The 23931-nt window shown below is 46.9% G+C and overlaps 1 protein-coding gene and 1 pseudogene across 3 annotated transcripts in view; one reads left to right on the top strand and one right to left on the bottom strand.

Annotated features, from left to right (window-relative positions):
* The window catches only part of SPECC1 (sperm antigen with calponin homology and coiled-coil domains 1), a 271479-nt gene that overhangs the window by 162146 nt on the left and 85402 nt on the right, over positions 1–23931 (bottom strand). Inside the window, exon 1 of one of the 3 annotated variants that reach the window (XR_003438067.1) lies at positions 359–534. The exons of the other annotated variants lie outside the window; for them this stretch is intronic. The gene's annotated coding sequence lies outside the window, so the exon portion shown is untranslated. Of the gene's footprint in view, positions 1–358; positions 535–23931 lie in introns of those variants that run through there. 3 annotated transcript variants of the gene reach the window in all.
* On the top strand, positions 18438–18530 carry LOC113633183 (uncharacterized; annotated as a pseudogene).

The raw sequence follows: 23931 nt of genomic DNA on the forward strand, positions 1-23931 counted from the left end.
GGGCCGCCACCTTCCACAGGACTCTGGAAAGTGTGTGACACGCACACGGACAGTGCCCACAAAGTCCGCACGAACTGCCCACGCGGCCACGGGGGCGACCCCGGCCCCTCGGCCGCCCCCGCCCCGCCCCCGCCCGCGGGCCCGGGCGCCAGGTGAGCCGGCGGCGTTTCCCCGTCGCGGCGCGGGCACAGGTGAGTTCACCACCCCCGGCGCGCATTCCAGAGGCGGGACTCACGCCCGAGAACTTCGCCGTCCGCGCCCCTCGGCGCCCGCGGGCAGCGCGGCTCCGGCCCAGGGCGGTGGGGGAAGGGCGCCCAGCCGGGAGGGGGTGCGGCGACCCCCCGCCCGCCGCACCGACCTGCTTCGGGATCCTCGGGTCGCCCCGAGTGGTTGCCCATGCTCTGCGGCCTCGGGCAGCGGCCGACCGGCCGCCTCGGACGGCGTGTCCACCGCGCGGCAGCTCGCGCCGGCTCCGGCTGGCGAGGCGGCTACGTCCGGCGGGTCCGCTCCAGTCAAAGAAAGGGCCGGCGCCTCGAGTCCCCGCGACCGCCGGCCGCTCTGCGCCCGCTCATCTGCATACCGCCCGCCCACCTTATCTACATACCGCCCCCCACGCAGGCCGTCCACCTCGACTCGGGCTGCCCACCCCACGCGGCCCGCCCACCTCATCTACATACCGCCCGCCCACCTCATCTGCATATCTCTCTGGATCTTCCAAAGCTTCCCTCCCAGGCGGGGGAGGGACGCGCCCGCTGCCCGACTTCCGGCCTCTAGGGGCGGACGCTGAGAACTGCGGCTGGACCCTGCAGGCTGGAAAAACCCCACTGCGGGGACGCTGAGGCCAGGTGTCACGAGGAAGGAAGGCACAGTCCCGCGCGTGAGAAATCAGACCTTCGGGAAATCTGGGTTGCCATAAGACAGGCGCTTCGTAAGTATTTTTGGGGACTTAGTTCTTGGATGAATGAGTAGACGAATAAGCAAGTTTTGAGGCGGAGGCAGTGTAGACGACGCTTTAACAACATTCTCCACGATGAATACTGCCACTAATAATAAATATGCATGCCAGTCACAAGGACAAACTGCCCTCAGAAATGACTGCCTTATCGGGGACTTCCCTCGTGGCGCAGTGGTCAAGAAGCTGCCTGCCAATGCAGGGGACACGGGTTCGAGCCCTGGACCGGGAAGATCCCACATGCTGCGGAGCAACTAACCCTGTGCGCCACAACTACTGAGGCTGTGCTCTAGAACCAGCGATCCACAACTACTGAAGCCTATGCACCTAGAGCCTGTGCTCCGCAACAAGAGAAGCCATTGCAATGAGAAGCCGGTGCACCGCAACGAAGAGTAGCCCCCGCTGGCCACAACTAGAGAAAGCCTGAGTGCAGCAACGAAGACCCAACGCAGCCAAAAATAAATAAATAAATAAAATAAATGACTGCCTTATGTGAAAATGCTTAGAACTCACTAACTCTTGCAGTGAAAAGTATGTAATGGGGAAAAAAAATTATGAGGACAGTGGGTTCCACGTGCTGCATCACTTCAACACTGGCCAATTCTCAGCTCTCATTCAACATCTTAGGTCACCGCTGGTCACTCTCAACAACAGTTTATTCCCTTGGTTTCAGGGACACCACACTCTCCTAGTTTTCTGCCACTTCCCCGGTCCTCCTCTCTGTCCCCTTCATTGGTTTCTCCTCATCTCCTCTAGACCCCCAGCGCCCTAATGCCCAGTCACCTCCATCCAACTTACTCTTTGCCTTTAACTTGGCCATCACAGCCAAGCTGTGGCTTTTAGATCCCGCCTGTATATCTTCAGCCTGATCCTGCCCTCTGAACTCCAGACTCATCTATCCAACTACCTTCTTGACGCCTCCACTTTGATGTCCTAATAGGCATCTTCAGTTTAATGGGAACAAAACCAAATTCTAGATTTTCTTCCATCGATGTCTCACGTAGTCTCCTCCATCTCCATAAACAGAAGATATCAGGATCAATATGGTAAATGCCACCTCCTCAGCACTTCTCACCGCTTCCACTGCTACCACACCTGGTGCAGCCCACAATCACCTCCCACCAGGATCACTGCAGCCGCCTCCTAACCTTCTTCTCCCTTCTTCTGCTCCTGACCTTCACGTAACAGAGTGATGCTTCTAAAACCCAGGTCAGATCATATCACACCCCCACTGACACGCTCTGATGGCTTTCTGTCGCACTCGGCAGAAAAGCCAAGCCCTAACAATGGCCTTCAAGGCCCTGAATTCCCTTCCCCTCCCTCTACCAGTGGACTCGCCCCCCGCTCCACACACACACACCTGTCTTGCTACAGTAGCCTCCTCACTCTTCCCAGGTAAGCCACGTTGCTCCCACCCAAGGGACTTTGCACTTGCTGTTCCCTCTGCCCGGGACGCTTTTCCCCACATTCCTACATTACACAGACCATATGGTTCACTCACTCTCACTTCCGAGAGGCTCTCACTTCTCATTCATTCGATTAAGAGGGGCTTCTCTTGTCACATCATGTGAAATAGTCAATCAGACCCTCCACACATACACTTCCCTGGTTTGTGGACCTCTGTGACACTTTCCACCGTTTAGTCGACTGTATGTTTACTTGTTAACTGGTTTACTGTCTCTCCAGTAGAGTGCAACCATCATGAGAGCAGGGAATGAATGCATGAGTGAGTTTATAAGCTGTACTGTAAACACATCAGCTCTTACACGTTACTGCCTTTCAGTAGGAGTGCTGTGAGTTATTCTCCATCAAAACTAGTTTGTCAAAGACAAGAGCCATAGTTCTACTTCTATAAACTACAAAACCTGGCACAACCCAGAGCACATAGAAGCGGATGTATGAAGGAAAATAAATTGCATAGGATGACTTCAGAGCAGAAATGCATATGAGATCAAGCTCAACCCCCCTTCTTAAAAGGTGAAGAATGGACTTCCCTGGTGGCACAGGGGTTAAGAATCCACCTGCCGGTGCAGGGGACACGAGTTCGAGCCCTGCTCCGGGAAGATCCCACATGCTGCAGAACAACTAAGCCCGTGCACCACAACTACTGAGCCTGTGCTCTAGAGCCCGCGAGCCACAACTACTGAAGCCACGTGCCTAGAGGCCATGCTCCACAACAAGAGAAACCACTGCAATGAGAAGCCCGCGCACCGCAACGAAGAGCAGCCCCCACTTGCCGCAACTAGAGAAAGCCTGCTCACAGCAATGAAGACCCAACGCACCCAAACATAAATAAATTAAAAAATAAATGGTGAAGAATAAGCCCAGAAAAGATGTCTGACTTCCCAAAATATGTATGGATCAATTGACAAAGGCTGAGTTTGTGAACACTGCCACAGTGACACCACTTCCACTTACAGAACAGTTACATACTTATCTGGAGCATTTTGCAACTGATGAGTCATCTTCTTAATCCCATAAACTGTTATGCAATTAACATGTATCTCGTCACGAAAACTTGACAAGATACCAACCCGAGATACATCCTGTACAACTATGACTCTCTTTCACAGTCGAAAATATTTAAGTTGAGTCCTGTGTGTATTTCACCTTCTTAACATTGTTCTAATCTTGCCTCTCTCTCATCTTTGCTGGCACTTGCTTAACTCAGGCTGTTAATTCGCACAAGGAGAAACTAGCACTAGCTTCCAACTCACTCGATGCTTTGATGCGGCTGCCCAAACCCCTCCGCCATTCCACCCATCAAGGAGGCAAATGCGACCTTATCACACCTCTGCTTAAAAGCTCCCTGCCGCTCCCTTCTACCTTTAGCATAAAGTCCCCAGTTCTTGGTGTATCATCTTGCACCCCCTTACCCCTTACTCTACCCTCATCTTTCAAAAATACACCCTCCCTTTATCTCCCAGTGACATGAAGCCAGTTGTGGTGCCCTGAAACATGCCCTACTGTCTCAGGTCCCTACGCTTTCATATCTGCTATATGCCCTCTGACTTGATACCCCACTGTAGCCTGGCTACCTGGCAAATGCCTACGCTTTCCTCTAAATTCCTGGGCAAGCATCACTCCCCCTGGGAGCCTGCCCATCCCAGCCAGAATCAAATACATACTCACTCCCTTATGGTATTTCTGTCCCTTGTAAATGCTTGTATTTTCCCACAGAATCACATTATTTAAACTATGCTTCTTTGTAAGACTGTGAACTCTCTGAGCAGCAGTGATGCTGTCTTAGTCATGTTTGCATCCATATCTCATAAAACTGAAGTAAATAATATATTTACCTACTCTATAATACAACGCTAACTTAAACAAACAAAATAGTTCTGGGATGGTCACTTGAACTTCTGAAGGATTCTTTGCTCTCCGGAGATATCCTATGTTATTGAAATGAAAAGACTAAATATTATAAAGACATCAAGTCTGCCCAAATAATTAATCTATAATTTTAACAAAATTCAAATTAATCATGAACTTGATGTATTTACTCCAAGATTCACCTGGAGGAATAAAGGCATCAGAAAGTCTAAGAAACTCTGGAAGAGGAAGAAAAAGAGAAGAGATTTGCCTTATTAGAGATGAACACATGCCATAAAATTACATCAGAAAACCAGTGTGGTTACAACAGAATGGAAATTCTCCAAAAAACAGATTTAAAAGAATTGAACAGGACTTCCCTGGTGGCTCAGTGGTTAAGAATCTGCCTGGCAACACAGGGGGCACGGGTTCAAGCCCTGGTCGGGGAGGATCCCACATGCCGCGGAGCAACTAAGCCCGTGCACCACAACTACTGAGCCTGCACTCTTCTAGAGCCCGCGAGCCACAACTACTGAGCCTGTGTGCCACAACTACTGAAGCCCTCGCGCCTACAGCCCGTGCTCCACAACAAGAGAAGGCACCGCAATGAGAAGCCTGCGCACCGCAACGAAGAGTAGCCCCCGCTCGCCGCAACTACAGAAAGCCAGTGCGCAGCAACAAAGACAAAACGCAGCCAAATAAATATATAAATAAATTTATAAAAAAATTAAAGAATTGAACATAAAGTAGCACTTCAAATTAAGTGACAGCCATATATCCCTCTTTATGCCAATAATAAGTTCAATTCAGTATAAATTTAAGTGTAAAATATGAACATATAAAAGTCTTGAAGTAAACACGGATGAATGTTTTATAATATTGAAGGGGAAAAAGTCTTTTTTTATTGTCCGACTTTTCACTGTGAACATTTTCAGATTCACAGAAAAGTGTGCCCAGAACACCACAATGAACCCCTTCTATATCCATCACCTACATTTACCAATTGTAAACATTTTACCGCATAAACATTCTACCACATTTGGCCTTTATCTCGACCCCTCTCCATTTTCCTTCTCATTGACTCATTTGAAAGTATGTTGCCAACCACATGACATCACAACACTTCACCCCCAAATACTTCCAGCAGGATCTCCTAAACTCTCCTACAACCACCATGATCACACCTACGAAAAATAATATTCTCAAAATATTACACGGTACACAGTTCATATTAAAATTTCCCCAATTGCCTCCAAAAATTTTTTTTTCCAAAAACATCATGAGCCAATCAATGTTAAATACTGTTTAAGGAAGACACATCCTGAAATAACCTTCATCAATGATAGTTTTATTTATTTATTTATTTATTTGGCCACGCAGCTTGTGGGATCTTATTTCCCCTACCAGGGATCGAACCCAGGCCCTCTGCAGTGAGAGCAGCGAGTCCTAACCACTGGACCACCAGTGACAGTGATAATCCATCAGTGACAGTTTTAGATGCTAATGGCGGTAACCTGATAAAACCATTTGAAAAGGAGATAGAGAAATTTAACACACTCGTAGTAATTATTCCTGAGGGCATGACCTCACAATTTTAAGTATCAGCCATCACTGAAAACAAATCTTTTAAAGAGAACTTTGAAAGCAGGACAGCGAGAAGTCAAGTTGTGGCGATAATACGAACTGGGCAAACAAACGCTGACCGTCCAGTGTTGGAATAGGATAAAATTTCCAGTGGAATCAGTTTGTCCGGAGCCACAGGTGGAGGTACAGCTGACATGCTCCAGAACCAGAACCGGTGCTAAATAACCTCAAAAATGGCTCTAGGGACGTCAAAGGCACCTATGATGCTTGTTTTAAAAGAGCAACAGGGCTTCCCTGGTGGCGCAGTGGGTGAGAGTCCGCGTGCCGATGCAGGGGACACGGGTTCGTGCCCCGGTCCGGGAAGATCCCACATGCTGCGGAGCGGCTGGGCCCGTGAGCCATGGCCGCGGAGCCTGCGCGTCCGGAGCCTGTGCTCCGCGGCGGGAGAGTCCACAACAGTGAGGGGCCCGCGTACCGCAAAAAAAAAAAAAAAAAAGATACGCTGCGTTTGTCTTTCTGCTCAGACCTCCCCGCGCCCTGCCCTGTACTGCTCTTTGCTGCCTCTTCCTTCTCTGCTGCTTCCAGTGAACTGTGCGCTGGACCTGCCGGCAGCACCCTCAGGAAGCAAGCCAGTCCCAAGCGTGGCTGAGGCCTCTCTCTCCCCTTTATCTCATCTTCTTCAAAGCCAGTATCTTTCTAGCCTTTATTCCTGGCATTGAGGCACCCCCAGGCTTCAGTCCTGCTAATCGATTTGGAGTAATGACGGGGCTCTTTTTAGTTCAGAAATAATTGAGTCTTGAAGGCTCATCCGTTTATCTCCTTTTACTTATTAAAAAAAGCCCCAGGGCTTCCCTTGTGGCACAGTGGTTGAGAGTCCGCCTGCCGATGCAGGGAACACGGGTTCATGCCCCGGTCTGGGAAGATCCCACATGCCACGGAGCGGCTAGGCCCGTGAGCCATGGCCGCTGAGCCTGCGCGTCCGGAGCCTGTGCTCTGCAACGGGAGAGGCCACAACAGTGAGAGGCCCGCGTACCGCAAAAAAAAAAAAAAACTTCTAAAAATTTTTAAAAATTAAAAAATTTTTTTAAAACCCAGCTTTATCGAAGTGTAATTTACATATCACTAAATTCACCCATTTAAGATGTGCAAGCGAAAGAGTTTTAGTCAGTTTACCAAGTTACAACCATCCACCACGACGGAGCTTTAGAACATTTCTGTCACACCGAAAAGATGCCTTCTGTTGATTCCAGTCAACTCCTGTTTCACGCCAGCTCCAGGCAACCACAAATCTGCTTTCTGTCCCTACAGATGCGCCCTCGACGTTTCCTGCCACCTTTTGTCGTTGGAGTGTTTTTCAGACCAATATATGTGCTGTTTGCCTGAGGAAATTTTCTTCCGATTCAGTTACTAGACTTCTTCTGTTACCCTCTCTTTGACTCTTTCTCCCAGCGTTTTAAGTTTCTCTTGGTTTTCTTTGTGCGAACCTCGTTGGCCTTTGACTTATTAGGAAAGTTGAGGTTTCCCCCCTCCTTTAGAAGATGGAAAACTTGGAGAGTGTCACGTACAACACAGGTGCTGAATATTATTGATTGAATAAAGCAGCCTAAGCCCCATGCTCCTGGGACTTCCAGAAATCATTGAGGGGAACACCACCCCCTTTGTGCTCCTAGACTTGGAAGCTTAGGGAAAAACTCACGTTACACCCCTAGGCTTGTCTTTCGCATATAATGTGAACTTCAGAATCTGAAGGTCAGTGATGAGTTTTTATTATTCATACGAAGCTCCAAGGGAAGGTGATGGGTAGATAATAAGGCTCTTGTAGGCTCCGGGGGTGGTCTGGGCGAGGTCACCTAATGAGTCAGTGGCTGAGACAAGGACAGACAATGGGCATTTTTATTGTACCGGGGTCTATAGTGGTAATGACCATTATCTCAATCTGCCTTCCTTTACCCTCTAGCGATGTCATTTATATTTAAGTTAAGCCCTGTTGGAGATTTAAAAAATGTGTTTTCTCTAATTCAGGAAGGGTTCTTCAAGATTTTCTCCCATAGTTTACAGTTACTTATTACAAGAAACTATTTGCTTTTCTGAATCCCGAAAGAGTCGCTTCTCTTTGAAGATTCCGGGGCCAGCTTCTCCTGAAGTCAGAGAGGTAGAGAAAGAAAGAACAAGTGCTTCGCAGGCAACAGGCCTGAATTGAACTCTGGCTCCTTCCTTTTTATCTCTATGTCATTGGGCAAGATAGCGAATCTCTCTGAACCTGAGTCCCTTATGGAGAAAAAGGAGAGCTACCAGGTCAGATCATATCTGACTCAGCTGGACTTCAACACTGAGGAAGCGTGCCATGTTGTATTAACAGAACAGAAGGTAGGTGACTCAGAGGAGGTTTACCTTGGGGACACAGTGATGTCGTGGGAGAACCAGTTCTCTCTGTCTTTCTCATCTACCCTCCTGGCCACCTCCCTTCGCCGTCTTGGTGGGGATGGCCGCTGTAGTGCTGGTGACTGCAAGCAGGGAGGACAAAGCCCCATGGAAGAAGAGAGCATGCTTCCAGTGTGTCCCCTTAAGGGCAAGAAAGCGTTCCCGGACTCTCCCACCAGACCTCCCTCAGTCACTAGCAAGGAAAATGGAATCACCAAGATTGGCTTCGACCGTGTAATTAAGATTCATTCCGGAGCTAAGAACAGTGTGACCTTCTATCAGCATCGTGTTCCGTGGAGTTCATTAGCAAAGAAGAAGGAAATGGCTGATGGACAGGTGATCCCCGGTGACTGTTATTCCTGTTTTGTGGTGTTACTTTAAGCCCGAGGCAGTTATTTGGATCACGATTTTTGTTAAAGGAATAGCCTTTGTTTTTTAAAGAGGTTTCAGGTTTATAAAAAAAATGAGTGGCAAGTATAGAAAGTTCCCACATACCCCCTCCGCACCCCCCTCTGTTTCCCCCTTTATTAACAGCCTGCGCTGTGGGGTACATTTGTTACAATCGATAAGCCAATATAGATCCGTGTTTTTTTTCATTTCTTTTATTGACGTATAGCTGATTTACAACGTTGTAGATCCGTTATTGTTAACGAGACTCCACAGTTTATATTGGAGTTCACTCTTTGGGTTGGTTATACATTCTGTGGGTGTGGACAAATGTATGATGACATGTATCCATCACTGGAGAGTCACACAGAATAGATTCACTGCCTTAAAAGTACCCTGTGATCCACCTAGTCTTCCCCCCACCTTTCTTCCTCCAAACCTCGGCAACCACTGATAGTTTTACTGTCTCTGTGGTTTTGCCTTCTCCAGAGTGTCGTATGGTTGGAATCGTACAGGATGCAGCCTTTGCGGACTGGCTTCTTTCACTCTGGAATCTGCATTTAAGGTTCTCCAGCTCATTTCTTTTTTTTTTTTTTTTTTTATGCGGTACACGGGCCCCTCACTGTTGTGGCCTCTCCCGTTGCAGAGCACAGGCTCCGGACGCGCAGGCTCGGCGGTCATGGCTCACGGGCCCAGCCGCTCCATGGCATGTGGGATCTTCCCGGACCGGGGCACGAACCCGTGTCCCCTGCATCGGCAGGCGGACTCTCAACCACTGCGCCACCAGGGAAGCCCAAACGCAGTGTATCTTTAAAAGGGGAAAAGCTCATCCTGTTGTGGGATCGAGAAAGTCTTCACGGAGGAGGTGATGCTTACCAGTTGGTCCTCCCTCCTGTGGTGAACAGCACTGCTGTCAAGGTCCAGAGTGGCAGGAGGGGCCAGCAGGAGAGGTGCCGGGCCTGGACATGTGTCCTGGAGGAGCATGGCCGGGTCTGTGCTCACCAGGGCGAACAAAGGCTGGATTGTTGGAAAGTCTTGAGTGTATTTGGAGAACCAGCCCCCCTGTGGCCCAGGACTGGAGCTCAAGGCACGAACAGGGTTGGGCCGAGGCTGCTGCAGGATCGCGCTGGATCCAGGCAGGAGCTTTGCCCTTGGTCTCCCACGGGAGAGCCGCAGGTGTCTGAGGAGAGGGCTGAGCCATCCAAAGCTGTGGTTCAGGATGAGGGCCCTGCTGATGCAAAGCCTGCTGTCCATCCGCCCTCTTCCTAGCATTTTACACATAACCAGCTCACCAAGATAACCAAGGTGCCCATTTGAGCAGGACACATTGACCAATGTCCTGGGCAGGACGAGCACAGTTGGCTGGCAGGCCCCACCTGGAACAGCCGTGCACTTCAGCCCCCTCCACATAGGTTGTCTGCATACTGAGAGTAGGTCTATTTGTTCCAACCCTATTTATGCTAGTTGTACCAGTGATTTTATTTATGTAACTTAATTATTATGTAAACCAATGAAATAGCGCAGAGAGAGAGAGAGATTGTTTCCTCAAAAGCCACTCTGGGGCTTCCCTGGTGGCGCAGTGGTTGAGATTCCGCCTGCCGATGCAGGGGACACAGGTTCATGCCTGGGTCCGGGAAGATCCCACATGCCGCGGAGCGGCTGGGCCTGTGAGCCATGGCCGCTGAGCCTGCGTGTCCGGAGCCTGTGCTCCGCAACGGGAGAGGCCACAACAGTGAGAGGCCCACGTACCGCAAAAGAAAAGAAAAAAAAAAGCCACTCTGAATGGTTTGAAAAGACTGGATGAAAGTGAGCTGTTAAAATAAGGGATGGGGGAGGGATAAATTAGGAGCTGGGGATTAGCAGATACAAACTACTATATATAAAAGAGGTAAATAAGGTCCTACTGTATAGCACAGGGAACTATATCCAACACCTTGTAGTAAACCATAATGGAAAAGAATCTGAAAACACATATTACATATAAATATATATATATATAAAACTGAATCATTTTGCTGTACACCTGAAACTAACACAACATTGTAAATCAACTATACTTCAATTTAAAAAATGCCCAAAGTAGCTCTAAATGATGAGGGGGCCAGTAGCAAACACGTGAAAGGAGTCTGCAGGCAGTCTTCTTCGGAAGCACCTAAGTTCTCGCTCCTGTTTAAAGCTGGAAATCATGCAAGGTGTGTCACAGGTGTGGGAAGATGCCAACGGGTTCCCACTGACATGTGCGCTCCAAGAAAATACCTTGGCTCTGTAGCTGGACATCAGTGAATGAAAGCACTTGAACATTTTAGGTGAAAATAAAATGTTCAAAGTATATCTTTCATTTTTTAGGATTCCCCAATTTAACCAACTTTGTCAATGAACTGACCCAAACTGGTCCCAGTCTCTCAGGACAAGAGGGTGGGGCAAACATTACCAGCAGCCCAACTTCAACCAGGAAGCCTCTGTGTCTTAGATGAGAGACGCTGTGCCAGGTGGGGTCAGGGGAACCCAAAGGAAATGAAAAGAAGTGGGTAGACGTGGTGACAAAGAAAATCACACGCTGAAGGAAAGGAGGTTGATGGATAACAGGAGAGTTGATCTGGGTGTCGGGAGAGCGCTGCAGTCGGCAGGAGTCAGATGCTAGAGGAAGCAGGGAAACAAGTGCAGTAAGAGGGGTGGGCATCACTCCGACAGATCCACACGAACACAGTGTAAGACCCAGGAGAGCCGGGGCTTCCCTTGTCTCGCTCATGGCTGCGTCCCCGGCACCTGGGAAGATGCCTGGAACTCAGCGGACACATTTGTTGAAGGAACGAAGGGACGGACACAACACGTGCAGAACATCCACGAGATGCCGTGGGCAGCTGGAGGCGTGTTTCCGGAAGGCAGGTGCAAGTTGGGGCAGAGATGCAGGTTTTGAGTCATCAGGTACCTGGTGGTCCGAGGGGCTGGAGCAGTGTCTCCCACATGGAAGGAGACAAGAGGAGGAGGTCTCTGCGCTTCACAGCAACCCCTCGAGGGCTGGGAAGGACGTTAGTGAGGATCTGCTCCCATCGCCCTCCAACATCTCCAGCAAGGAGTTCAGCGCAGAATGAAACCTCCCCACCGATAACCGGGAGCTCTTGGTTTCCTGGGGCAGCACACTTCCCTGAACTTCTGTGGCTGCTAGAACATTCTTCCACATGTTCAGTCAAAACCTGGCCCTAATTTTACTGCTTGGAACCAAAAAGGAGAACTCTAACTTTGACTGAAAAAGGAATTGTTGACAAAGTGCAAGGAAGAAAAAAGCACATCATCTTAGGAAAGCAGAGCTGGAAGAGCCTGGTCAGGACGCCCCAGAGTCCAAAGCAGGTGGATTTTACTTAATTATCACCATTCCTAACTCGGAGATCCTGTTATGGAGGATGGTTTGAGAGGAAAAGCAGGTTTTATAGAGATATCTACATTTTAGGCTCTGTTCTTGGTTCCTGACAAAGGCCATTGCCTTTTGTGATCCCCACTTGCTGAGATGGGTGGAGTTAACTTCGTCTTACAGGTAACGAAACATGTGATGCTCCTCCAAACGGGAGAGTCTCATCCCACAGTGAGTAACGATGGGAGAAAGGGGTGATCCCTAAGCAATCAGGGTGACGATGACCCGGGCAAAGTCGAGGACTTGCGTAAAACTGAAGGACAGGATGCAGAGCCTTGCCTGACTATGAAGTTGGCAGAAACCTGTAAGAAAATGGTCTGGAAAGCTAATCCTGGAAAGGAGCTGAGGTTTGCTGAAAACAATTAAGGGCAAAAGCTCTGCCCCTCCTCCTGTCTTCCTGCACACACGTGCCCCCCAAAATGGTTTTGCCCTGCGGAGGGCAGACCAAACCTTAGTGAGAGGAAACTCAAGCCCAAGAAAACCACCTAAGGAGCATAAATTTCCTGGCCCAGGGAAATGACGACCCCAGAAGCGGAGATAACTTTGAACAAGGTCATGAATGGCTCTCATAAGCACAGAGAGATGAGGGGCAGGCTGGAGAGGAGTGAAGCACACCGCACACGTGGGAGGGTGCAGACTGGGTTCCGGGGCTCACCGCGCGGAACCTGTGACCGTTCCCGCCACCGTCGTGCACAGAGAGGGAAGAGGACGCACACCTGCTTCTGCACACACTGGGAATCTCTAGAAGGATAGCGGAGGGCCAGACAGTGCTGAACGAGGCAGACAGGGGGGTGGCAGCAAAGCTTCTCACTGTACCCTTTACATTGTGAGCCATATGATTCTATGACCGATTCAAAAAATGAATATGATTTAAAAATTTTACCTGACCGAAGACTAGAGTTTGATAGAACAGATTTTTAAAGGAATGGTTTGCAAGGGCCCAAAAGGAGCCCCAGGGGTGGCCGGGAGCCAGGATGGGTTAACTCGGAAAACGCACTGAGAACGAGGCAAACGGCAGAAGGACCCTTCCTACCTGCTTTCATTTGAAAGCCCACAGGCGCGGCTACGCCAAGAGCGGGACTGGCAGCGTTGCTGGGGGATCCTTTTGCTTCAGGCCACACAGCTGGGGCATGGCGGGAAGGGAAGAACAAAGCCGCATCTGTGCCCGCCTCTGCCACTTTTCTTCCAGCCTCCCTGCTGCTCCACTGCTGTCTGCAAGCCTTCCTTTCGGACCCTCCGCCATCAACCCCACACACAGTTCCTGACTTTAACACTCTGCACTTAGATTATCAAATATATGTTGATTTCATTTATTATCAATCTCTTACGTTCGGGTTCCGAAATGAATTCCCACAGCATAAAGCCACCTCGGCTGGGCTGTCTTTTGGAATTGATCAAATGAGGATAAATATCCCCTCCAAGAGCATTTAAGAAAACCTGAGCAAGGTTCGGTTGAGGGAGGGGGATGGCACGTATCCGCAGGACACACTTCTACTCTATCTGTACTGTAATTTGCTTAGGAAAAACGCTTTCCTCAGTATTCACCTAATTTTTGATGCGGAAATCAATATGCTAAGAAATAAAATTCGACGGCAAGCTTAATCATCCAGACAAACTTTCAGGAAGAGAGAACAGAGCACTGAGAATCTACTGTGCGTCGGCAGCCAGGAAAGGCAGCACGAGGGAGCAGGTCTGGTCATGTTTTCCAGAGGGCGATGTGAACGTTTCAGAAGGTCATGGCCAAGTTCAGGGCCTGGAACTTGAATGTTCCATGAATTCAGTGGAAAGACCTCCGGCTTACCTTCCATCCAACGTGACGGTTACCCAGAACCAGAAAAGCAGAACTTTCTTCTGGAACATAAAACTCATTCCACAGTGGGACTCACTGTTTCCTTCCCTTTTCTCCGCTTCCATAAAGAAGCCTGGGGCACGGGCGCCAGGCCACGTGGTTCTGACCAGGAACCAGCTCACGCTCACTCAAGGAGCAACACCCACGATCGTCCTCCTAGAAGAACGAATCATTCCATCCCTCCGTCCAGAAGCTGACCCTATTAAAGGCCATTAGTCACCATGCTCTCCCGGGAAGGGCAGTTGCAGTGGGAGACGTCCTCGACCTCCACCCACTGTACTGCAGTCATACTGCCCCTGCCAAGCTTACTCACAGGCATCTTCGACATTTCAGCTAGCAGACCCCAGCTGTCAACACAAACACGTATCATCAGTAGTATCACATCTCCATCCCTGAAGTTTACTGCTGTAATGTCACTCTGGCACGTAACCCAATATGCTCACCTGGTTTAAATTCACCGAAATCTAACAGTAATGCTGTGTTTCTGACTAAATACTGCAGAGAGAGAGAGTCAATGTATGAATTGTTTAAAAGAATAATAAAGGAGAGAACTGCTACCTAGGGGTGCTAGTGAGGTGTTCAGACATATAGGTTTGGCTTTATAAGATGCCTTTGCCGACTTTAGAAAATCGATACCTTGTTCCCTTCAGATACCTAAAGGAGACTTGATTTCTGTACATTTCAGTCCCGGGACGGTTGTGTGTTTCATCAGTAGCTGGCTTCTTCTCATCTTATCATGAATCAGGTTTCCCTCTCCCCTCTGGCTTCCAGAAACTCCTCACCAAACTAGCAATCATGCACTTTCCTTCTAGCTTTTGCTTTGTCTATTTCCGCCCCCCCCACATATTTATCTTTTTATTTTCTTGCATTTATCTCTATAAGACTTCTTAAATTCTTGCATACAACAAAGGGTATAAATCAAAACATTAAAAATTCCACTCTCCCTTTTCTTAACGAGTGGTTCACAAAACGCTCTCCCAACCATCCACATTTTTAAAAAGTAAATCTAAAAATAAAAAAAAACTAAAAAAATAATAATAATTAAAAAGAAAAGTAAATCTAGCTGGTGAATACATTGACGGTCAGCTGGTCCACTTTCCACCTTCCGTTCATGATAAACGTTGGAATAGAGGGGAATTCCTCAGAAAAAAAAAAATCTTACAAAAATTAGGATAGAAGGGAAATTCCTCAGCTTGATAAAAAGCATGTACAAAAAACCAAAAGCTAACATTATACTTAATGGTAGAAGATTGAATGCCTTCCCCCTAGGGTTATGAACAAGGCAAGTATGTCCACTCTCAGCACTTTTATTCAACACAGTGTTGGAATTTCTAGACAGTGCAACAAGGCAAGAAAGGGAAATAAACGGTATACAGGTCAGAAATGAAGAATTAAAACTGCTCCTACTTGTAGATGACATGATTGTCTACATAGAAAATCCCAAGGAATCTAAAGGAAAAAAAATCTCCGACAACTAATAAGTGAGTTCAGCAAGTTCACAAGATACAAAATAAACATAAAAAATAAACTGTATTTCAATATTCTAGCAATGAACACCAAAATTAGAAATACAGTAACATAATACTTACAATTGCTTAAAAAAAGCAGTAGGTATAAATCTAGCAAAATAGGTACAGGATTTGTACGCTAAAAGCTATAAAATGCTGATGAAGGAAATCAGAGGAGATCTAAATAAATGTTTGTGTATTGGAAGATTCAACACAGTAAAGATGTCTATTCCCAGAAGACTTTCTGTGTGTACACAGATGAGATAATTCTAAATTTATATAGAAAGTCAAAGGAATGAGACTAGATAAAACAACTTTGGAAAAGAAGAATAAGGTTGGGTTTTCCCTGGTGGTGCAGTGGTTAAGAATCCACCTGCCAATGCAGGGGACATGGGTTCGAGCCCTGGTCCGGGAAGATCCCACATGCTGTGGAGCAACTAAGCCCGTGCACCACAACTACTGAGCCTGCACTCTAGAGCCCACGAGCCATAACTACTGAGCCCGCGTGCCACAACTACTGAAGCCCGTGGGCCTAGAGCCCGTGCTCCACAACAAAAGAAACCACCGCGATGAGAAGCCCGCACACTGCAACGAAGAGTAGCCCCGTTTGCCGCAACTAGAGAAAGCCCACACACAGCAACGAAGACCCAACGCAGCCAAAAATAAATAATAAATTAAATAAATAAAAAATTTTTTTAAGTTGCAAAAGAAAAATAAGATGTGCTTCAACATCATTAGCCATCAGGGAAATGCAAATTAAAACTAGAGTGAAATATCACCACACACCTATTAGCATGGCTGTGGAGAAACTGGATCACTCACACATTGCTGGCGTGACTATAAAATGGCGCAGCCACTCTGGAAACACATTGTGGCAATTTCTTAAAAAACTAAACATGCAACTACCATACAATCCAACAATTGCACTCCTGGGCATTTGTCCCAGAGAAATGCTTCCACAAAATGTCCACGTAAAAACCTGTACCGCTTTATTCATGATAATGTTTGTGACAGCTTTATTCATGAGAGCAAAACACTAGACACAACCCAGACTTGTGGGTAAATAAACTGTGGCACATCCACACCAAGAAATACTATGAAGAAATTAAAAAGGAATAAACTTTTGATATATACAACAACCTGGACCACAACCTAACAGATCACCCAAAATCCCCGATCCTTCATAGGCTACTTAATTACACTGATCAGAACCTTGCCAATCAACAGTGGGCCCTTATTTGCCTCCTTGCCCCAGGCCCTACAAATGTCAGGGGTGTGCCTGCTTCTTGCAGCCCTCTCCCCTTTCTTAGGATACCCAGCATTCGGGAAGTGAAAAAAAGAACTGTTTATAATGATCTGAGTCCAGAATCTAACACTATTTTACATAGAAACACAAGGAGAGGTTTTTTTTGTTTGTTTTTTGGGGTTTTTTGCGGTACGCGGGCCTCTCACTGTTGGGGCCTCTCCCGTTGCGGAGCACAGGCTCTGGACGCGCAGGCTCAGCGGCCATGGCTCACGGGCCCAGCCGCTCCGCAGCATGTGGGATCTTCCCGGACCGGGGCATGAACCCGCGTCCCCTGCATCGGCAGGCGGACTCTCAGCCATTGTGCCACCAGGGAAGCCCACAAGGAGAGTTTTTACACTTTATTAGACACTGAATTTTCTAGAAATGCAGCTAACATGTAAATCAAGGGAAACCAGCACTTTGCATTATTCAAAGTTTACCCTGAGTCTCAGCGTGAGAGAAAGTCACCGCGTGGACACCACCCCTGGGACGTGACACAACAGATTTCCCTCTGTGAAGATGGACGATTCTAGAAAATCACTAGATCTATATGGAAAGTCTCAGCAGTTCATAAAAGGGGAATCATCTGAGGAATCCAGATAAATATGTACCTATGAAACAAAGTTATTGGAAGAAACAGGAAATGTTTTTAAAAATCTCTAATCTGCCTCCTCATTGAAATTCAAGGAGCTTTTATAGCTATGAAGATAGAGCAAGAAGTCATAAAGAAGAAGCAATTTGCAATCAGAGAAATTATACTAAAGATTAAAGACACAATAGTTGAATTCAAGGAAAGAAACAAAGCAAAGCATATTAGATGATAAGCTTTTAAAAATCAGAGGATGCATGAAAGCAATCAAAAGGATTAAGGAAATCCGTGATGTGGAAGACATACCCAGGAGACCAAGTATACACATATTTGGATTTCCTGAAGGAGACTCCAGAGTAAAAAAGAAAATCAGTAATTAAAGTAATAACATAATGCCTTGAGGGCATTTAATAAATCTACCACCCAATCCTAGTAACTCTGAGCAAAAGAGGAAAGGAAGAACTGAACCTGCAAAACAATATCTCAAGCCAACTTTCTGTATCTGATTTAATGGGGAAACATCAAAAGCAATCACAGTGGGTTTCCCTGGTGGTGCAGTAGTTAAGAATCCTCCTGCCAATGCAGGGGACACGGGTTCGAGCCGTGGTCCGGGAAGATGCCGCGGAGCAGCTAAGCCCGTGCGCCGCAACTACTGAGCCTGCGCTCTACAGCCTGCGAGCCCCAACTACTGAGCCCACGTGCCACAACTACTGAAGCCCGCGTGCCTAGAGCCCGTGTTCCACAGCAAGAGAAGCCACCGCAATGAGAAGCCCATGCACCGCAATGGAGAGTGGCCCCCGCTCACTGCAACTACAGAAAGCCCACGCGCAGCAACAAAGACCCAACACAGCCAAAAACAAAATAAATAAATTTATAAAAATTTAAAAAAAGCAATCACAGTAAAATGAGAACAAGGACATCACTAGCATTGAACACAACTCGGGTCTCACGATACAGCAGGAATCAGAGAGAAAAGACACAGCTACGGGATGGAGGAGACAAAAGGCATTGTCATCGCAGCTGACAGAATCCTCCACTTGGAAAACACATAAGAATCAACTGAAAACCATCAGTACCAGTAAGGGAAGGAGTCAGTTATGAATTAAATAGTTTAAAAATATCTAATTAAAAAAATACAAATGCTCACTTCAGCAGCACATTCTAAACTTGGAAGGATACAGAGAAGATTAGCGTGGAGGATGACATGCAAGTTCATGAAGTTTTCCATGTTAAAAAAGAAGAAAAAGAAAGAAAATACAATGACTAAGGAATCCCATCCACCAAAGCAGGATAAGTATAAACCTAGGCATAAACTCAACAAACAGAAGGAGCCGGAGGAAAAGCCGCGGGCAGGAGGAGGGGGAGGGGGAGGGGGAGAGGGAGGGAGGGGGAGGGGAGGGGGGAGGGGGAGGACGGGGGCAATAAGCAGACATCAGGGAAAAGCGAAAATGAAAACTCAGAGAACTGGAGAGGCAGCACATTTCTGGACGGAAAGACTTGGCAGAAACGCCAGTGTTCCTGGGGGCAGGAGCAGGGAGAGCGCCCCCCTCTGAACCACGGGTTCCCGGGGAGGACCCCGGAAAGCCGCCAAGCCCTGATGACCCCTGGGAAATACAGGGCCATGAAACCACCAGGTACCACCTAAGAACCCAGGACTTGATAATACCAGCACCAAGTTCGAAACCTCCTCATACCGGGGTCACCCCAGACATCGCCTGAAGTTAAAGCTCGTTCCTGGTCTTTCTTTTCTGTCCGATGGCGGAGGGATATAGAAAATGTAGTATTTACATATGATGGACTATTATTCAGCCTTGAAAAGTCTCTCTCCTAGGGTCTGGCCATAGCCTCTCATCTGGTCTCCCCTGTCCATTCGTCCAGTCTGCACAGGCAGCCGAAGTGCTCCTTCCAAAATGAGGTCGGGTCATTCACCCCTCTTTCTCTCAGTCCCCGGCCCCCCCGCCCTCTGTCCTCCTCCCCCACACGGCCGCAACCACATCTGTTCACGGAGCTCCATGTCCTGCTCCTCGATGTCTCTCTGTTGCCTAGGACAGCGCCGAGCACACAGTAGGCGCTCGAAAATATTTGTTGACCTAATGAATGCCAGGAGGACTGCTGTTCAGAGCGGGGACTCCCAGCACAGGGGTCAGTGTTTGGACGAGACTGCCATCTAGTGGCAGGACCGCCTTGCAGCTTTGGGGGGCGCTCAGCATCTCGTGGCGGCTGAGATGCGTGGTTATGGGGTACCAGGGAGGACAGCTGCCTACCACGAGGGGCCACCCCATTCTCTAAGCTCCACGCCCATCGGGTAAAACTAGATCTGCACCACGGGCACCGGAGGGAGAAAAGGAAGAAGCACGTGTGTCCGGCTGTACCGCAGAGATGTTATAATACTGATTCAGAATCAGTTAGGAGGAGCCCGTGTTCGGTGTGGAAATAGGGCGGGCGTGGGCGAGACAACGTCACGCTCGTTTGACCTCTCTGAAGCCCCCTGATCTGGATGAAACATCGCCTTCTCCTGGAGGCTGCTGGGAGGACGAATGAGGCCAGCACCTCGGGGGCACCAGCTGGGGCTGGACCCCGAGCACCCTCCACACCCCTGCGGCTGCTGCAGTTACTGCAGACGGCGGCAGGGCCCCGGGGATGCTGGGGCCTGGACACCAGAACCCGGAGACAGTCCAGCCCCTTCACGCAGTTCCCCCAGCACCTGAGTTAGACTGTGCGTTAGCAACAGATGCAAGCGTGCGCAATCATACAATCATTATTACCTAAGGAGTGAGCATTTTCTCCTGTTCTACGTTTGAGGGCTCCTCCTTGAGGACAGATCAATTCCCAGGAAAGGGTGCAATACAGGCTGATCACAGGTGTAACCACTGTGAGTTTACAACCACAACACTGTATCATAATTTCACAATGAGATCCCTTCCAAATTTAATATATTTGAAAGAAAACACAGATTATACCATACCATGCATTACCAAAAAAAAGAAGTGTCCTAAAGCCAAAAGTTCAAAAACTAAGTAAGACTTGAGGGCCATAAAAAGATTTCTGTCCCCTAAGTTCTATAAATAATTTATAATTACATCTTTCCTTTAAGAGGAAATCAACTACATACTGCTAGCATTTTCCTTATTTTCTTTAGTTTTATATTATTCTTCACAGCTGAATCTATAGAGAATGGTTGTGAGTCCAGTGAGGTGCCGTTTCTAACACACTAAATCGCGTCCCTCTTTGACTCAACAGGACTGAGATTTAAAAACCCACACTTATTACTAGTGCCAACACTCTCGTTCCCCTGGTTTTCGTGCTCATAAAATAAAGACAAAGTGTGATCCGATATTCACACGACCAACTAACACGACTGCATAATTGCAGGGGTGCTGGCACCTGCAACAGAGACACACCGGCTGACGGTCAGCATGGCCATGCCGGCCACTGCTTCTAACAGTGGGCTCATCAGCTGATGCATGGGTCCAAATTCACCAGGAACGAGGCAGTTTGGGGATACATGACAATGTACAAAAGTGTCAGCTGTCCAAAAGCTGATACGAAAATGTTAAGGACAACCTGCACTTCAAAACACAAGGTCCAGAGACAAATGCAATTTTCTAATTCAACTCGATGAGGTCAAAGGATATAATTTCATTACAATCAAGTAGATGGCAAACTGGATTTGAATGATAACTACAGGAATAGGAGTGCATCTTACATTTCAATAGCCCGTTACAGTTTACAAAGCATTCACAGACCTTTGCTGTGACATCATTGTGCCGTAGATCTGTAGGTATTTCCTCAAGGGAACAAGTAAGGAAACTAAAGCTCAGGGGGTGTGGGAACCAGTAAAACCAAGGTCTTTCTCTAGAATCCTGAACAAAGGGAGTACGTGCTGGGATCAAGCAGTTAAATAATTTACCAATGAATAGTTAAGACACACTAAAAAGCAAGTGGAAGAGGAAGGATTTGGCTAAGGCAAAAAAAAAAAAAAAAGTTAGGTTATGATTTGTATTTACTCTGTTTTTATTTTTTTAAAGCAATGTCTGCATGTGTTTTTAAAATTTTTAAACAGAAAGATCTAACATGAAAAGTCTCCTTCCTCCACCACTTCTTTTTTGTGTGTGTCTTTTTTTTTTTCTTTAATTTATTTTTGGCTGCGTTGGGTCTTCGTTGCTGTGCGCGGGCTTTCTCTGGTTGTGGCATGCGGGGACTACTCTTCGACGCGGTGCGTGGGATTCTCATTGCGGTGACTTCTCTTGTTGCGGAGCACAGGCTCTAGGAGCGCGGGCTTCAGTAGTTGTGGCTAGCAGGCTCTAGAGCGCAGGCTCAGTAGTTGTGGCGGGTGGGTTTAGCTGCTCCACGGCATGTGGGGTCCTCCCGGACCAGGGCTCAAACCTGTGTCCCCTGCAGTGGCAGGCGGATTCTTAACCACTGCGCCACCAGGGAAGTCCCTCCCCCACCACTTTCAATTCTGGTAACTCTCCTCAAAGATAACATCCCTACATCCTCCCAGAAAAAAAGTTATGATTTCAAAAATTATATTAACATCTATTTAAAAATCAAAACAAATGAGGTCAGACTAGATGCACCATGTTATTTTCCCCACTTAGTAATGATCTTTCCAAGTCCGTACAGACGAATCTGTGTCAGTTTCCATGGCTGCATACCGTTCTGCTGTACCAAAATCTCATTCTGCAATCAGCGCTGGGCTGATACACACTTAGGTATTTCCAGTATTCTACTGTTACAATAATGCCACAACCGAATATCTTGTCCATATATATAGGCATCCTTTTTCAAGTATATCAGTAACGCTAAATGCTAAGCGGTAGAAATTCTTGGTGAAAGATTATATGTATTTCAAATGTAGATAGATTTTACCAGATTGTCCTTGTCATCAGCTATATGTGGTGTGGTTCCTTTCACACTTAATAACATCAGAAATTATCAATCGTTTTAATGTTTTGTTTTGTTTTTTTAACTTATTTTGGCTGTGCCGCACAGCATGTGGGATCTTAGTTCCCTGACCAGGGATCAAACCCGTGCCCCCTGCAGTGGAAGCGTGGAGTCCTAACCACTGGACCACCAGGGAATTCCCTCAATCATTTTAATTTTTACTAATCTGTTAGGGGAAATTGTATGTAATAATTATTGCTCTGATTTACATTCCTTTACCTCTAAGTAAGACTTGGCATCTTTCTAGTGGCTATCTGTATTTCCATTTTATGTGAACTACTCTTTTCTTTTTTACTATTTTTCTTTTTCTTATTGATTTATACAAACTCTTTGTAAATAAGCCCCCTTTGTTACATGTTTTGCAAATAATTTCCTCTTCTTACGAAGGAGTGTTTAATACTTATGTGATTTTTCACCATTTCCTCTATGGCTTCTGTGTTTGTTCCTACTTAGAAAGGCCCTTCCAGGGCCGAGACTACAAGTTGATTCTCTCATGTTTTCTCTTTGTACTTGCATGGTTTCACTTTTTAAAATTTAATCTCTAATTCACTTGTAATTTATTTTGATGAGAGGAGTGAGATAGGGATCCAGGTTTATTTTTTCCTAAAAATCCAATCAGTTATTATTTTTGAGTGAATTATCCGTCTTGATATAAAATGCCGCCTTTATCCTACATGAAATCCTCCAGTGTATTCTGGACTGTCTCCACTGTTCCACTGAAGAGGTTAGTCCCTCGATCACTAATTTTTCAGAAATTTCCTGGTTATTCTAGAGTATTGATTCTCCTAGATCAGGGTTTATCAACAGCGGCACTATTGACGTTTTGGGCAGGAAGTCCTGTGCTTTGTACGATATTTAGCGGCATTTCTGACCTCTGCCCACTAGATGTCAGTATCACCCCCCTAGTGATGACAACCAAAAAATGTCTGCAGACTTTGCTGCTTGTTCCGTGGGTTGGGGTGCAGGGCAAAATCGCCCGCAGTTGAGAACCCCTGTTTTAGATAAACCCAGTATCATTTTATCAGTGTTCCTACTCTCAAATTCCCACTGATATTTTAATTGTGATGAAAACGAATTCACAGAATAATTTAGATGTTTTTGTTGTATACTGACTAAATTTAATCTTTTTTTTTTTTTTTTTGGCTGTGTTGGGTCTTTGTTGCTGCCTGCGGGCTTTCTCTAGTTGCAGTGAGCTGGGGCTTCTCTTGTTGCGGAGCACGGGCTATACGCACGTGGGCTTCAGTAGTTGCGGCTTGTAGGCTCTAGAGCACAGGCTTGGTAGTTGTGGCGCACGGGCTCAGTTGCTCCACGGCATGTGGGATCTTCCCGGACCAGGGCTCGAACCCATGTCCCCTGCATTGGCAGGCAGATTCTTAACCACTGCACCACCAGGGAAGTCCCTAAATTTAATCTATATTATATTTAGTCTTCTTATCCAAGAATCATGTGTATTTATATCTTCTTTTATGTTCTTTAAAAGGGTTTTAAGAGTTTTTAAAATAGAGGCTCTGGTAATATTAAGTTTATTACTAGGTATTTTACCTCTTTTGTTCCTTCATAAATGGGATCATTTCTTATTATCTTTTCTAACTAGTCACTGATAAGAAAACTATTGATATTTTATATTCTATAACCAGCCACACACTGAACTCTTTTTTTTTTTTTTTTTTTTTTTTTTTTTTTTTTTT

This window comes from Aethalodelphis obliquidens, unplaced genomic scaffold, assembly GCF_003676395.1.
Source record: "Aethalodelphis obliquidens isolate GAN/ISIS:26980383/991018 unplaced genomic scaffold, ASM367639v1 scaffold38, whole genome shotgun sequence".
NCBI classification, from domain to species: domain Eukaryota; kingdom Metazoa; phylum Chordata; class Mammalia; order Artiodactyla; family Delphinidae; genus Aethalodelphis; species Aethalodelphis obliquidens.